Source organism: Adiantum capillus-veneris, chromosome 5, assembly GCF_014529385.1.
Source record: "Adiantum capillus-veneris isolate H3 chromosome 5, ASM1452938v2, whole genome shotgun sequence".
NCBI classification, from domain to species: Eukaryota; Viridiplantae; Streptophyta; class Polypodiopsida; order Polypodiales; family Pteridaceae; genus Adiantum; species Adiantum capillus-veneris.
Genome location: NC_140935.1, coordinates 91,843,713 through 91,846,343, shown reverse-complemented (window position 1 = coordinate 91,846,343; position 2,631 = coordinate 91,843,713). Strand labels below are relative to the sequence as shown.

General features: G+C 42.5%; 1 pseudogene; it reads right to left on the bottom strand.

Annotated features, from left to right (window-relative positions):
- Positions 1-1,544: 1,544 nt before the first annotated feature.
- LOC147457724 (uncharacterized) lies at positions 1,545-2,026 on the bottom strand (annotated as a pseudogene).
- Between the last annotated feature and the right edge of the window lie 605 nt (positions 2,027-2,631).

Here is a 2,631-nt window from a genome sequence, read left to right as displayed (position 1 = left end):
GACACCTTTTTTGACCATTTTTTGACCTTTTTTGGCCCAGTTTTGACCCCTGGCGGGCATTTTTCGCAGGAAAAACCCCAAACGGACTCCAGAATTCACCAAATTTTGCACGCTTGATCCTCAAAACCCGAAGCACATTTCCACATCCCCACATTCTATTTTTGACCACTTCTAGGACGGTGCACGCATCACCGCAGATCAAGCACCGTAAATAGACAGTTACTGCATGTCCCAAACTTCTCGAGCGGGATGAGAGTACCCATACGTGTCACTTGCATTATTTACATTCTAGAAAGCTCAAACACATTCTCTAGAACCAAAATAAGCCACCTAAGCCATATCCAAGGTCCCGATACCCTATACGGGCATGTACATGTGTCCGACTGTCGACACGCAAGCACGCATATTTACAATGTGCACATGTTGCCCCATTTTTAAAACTTGAAACCACTTTGCAAAGCTCCCAAATGCATGTATTTACATATTTTTGAACATATGACCATGCATATAAATGCTACTTTGTACATGCCAAAAGTGATTTACCATCATTGCCCAACCCCAAGTAGAGCATTTATGCTCAACACTTGCATCAAATAGTAACAAAAAAACTGCAAAAGTGACCCCAAAATTCCTCTAGGATCATAGGGAAACTCATCAATCTTCATAGCACCACCTATATGCCCAAGACTTCCACTCACACCAAATAAGAAAGCCTTTATCTTCTTGCATGAATGCCATCGTCCACCTGGATCCCAGGAATAATCCGAATCTTCTCCAAGGTTGGCACATGCCATGTTGTACCATACTTTGTTCCGATCAGCAGAACCCACAAATACCTCAAAATGCAACTCATAACTAGAGCCCATTTGATTGACAACCATAAATCCCACATTATCTTCTTGATGCATTGATTGCTCTTCACTCCCCATGCCCAAGAGACCATCACTCCAAGCATTAACAACTCCATTCCAAAATTGAAAACACGCTTCAAAAACACTATCACCAGCATCTTCTTCTTCCAGATAGGACATTTGCCACTTGAAAAGACAAAGACATGCATACAAGGCCACATAAGACATCATTACCCAGTCTTCATCATGCCAACTAGCCCCAAGACTCGCCAATTGCCAATTAGGATCTTCACAGATGAAGGGATAGGGCTCAAACATCCGTTGAAGCGTGTGAAATGCATCCATAAGATCACTATGCAAGCAAAAGGTCACTTTAACCTCCTTGTCATCCACATCCTCAAGAAGTTTATACTTAACAATCGCATGGCGCATATCATCACGGACATCCCTTGGAGATGGCACTAGCATCAAATTCTTGCATACATAGAACTCATCCCTATCACCTTCATGACCCAATACCTCTGCATCACAACCACTAGAGGGTTGCCCAACCCCTAGCTCTAGTAAAGCACATGGACCCAAGGTCACATCAACCATCATAGCATCATTATCTCCTACATCATCTTTGCTTGATGTGGAAACTCCCTGACCACCCATCATTTCATCATCAATGCAAGCATCCATGCCATGTTGCTACAAAGCTGCTTCCCAAAGGATACGTTGCTCTTTGTGCAAGGCTACCATATCCTTCAATGGCTTTAGTGACTCTATGTCATCATCCATACATCATCGCACCAACTCTCACAAACATCAGATGTGTCACCATCATAGGTTGCCTCATCCTTGTCAATTTTAGTTTCATCATCTTCACTTTCCGTGCTAGTGCTCAAACTTTCACATTTGTCTACTGCGTCCTTGCCATTTTGCACCATTGGCATGTGTATGCTCTCCAAAATTGCTTCACATATTTCATTTGCATGGACTTTGCGCATATGGGAATCCACACCTGTATCCAAGCTATTATCCTTGCTGGCATGAGCACCTGCAACTGTGACTTTATGCACATAAAGGTCATCTACACTATCCATACCACGTATTGAAAAAGGGAACTTCATGCTTGTGGCAACGCATAGCTTTCTTTTTTTTTGCAGTGTTATCTTTAATGCTTCACGCATGGAATTCGGCTCTTTCTCTTGCACTTTCACTTTAAGGATCGGTCGTAACAAACTCGTGAATACCTGTATTCTTTGGCTATTTGTAAATGTGGAATAAAATTCCTCTTTAGACATGGATTCCACATGCAATAGAGCATCTTTCCACACTCTCCAAGCATCATCAAATCTTGACCAAAAATCTGCAACAGACTCGTGCTCTTGCATAAACAAACTAGTGACCTGTTTCCATGCATCTTGGTGAGGAATCACCTTTTTAAACCGCTTCAAAAAGCATATCTTAAAGCTGTCCCAATTCACTTTGTCATCCTGTGACAATCTCTCAAACCATTCTCTTGCATTACCTCTGAGCACCAGATTGATACCTGCAAGCTTTTGCGCCTCACTTGGAACTGCATGACATAAACATGTCAAGTCGCACTCATATAAAGCAAGCCAATCGTCTGTATCCTCAGAACCTGTGAAAATTTATGGTTGGAATGGCACCAACATCATGAAACTGCCTTCAACATCCAAAATTTTGTGTACATTCCTTCTGTTGTGTTTTCGCTCCCCAGCGGGATCGCCAAAGGATGATGGAGCAAAAGATGTCGTGCACACACTCACAC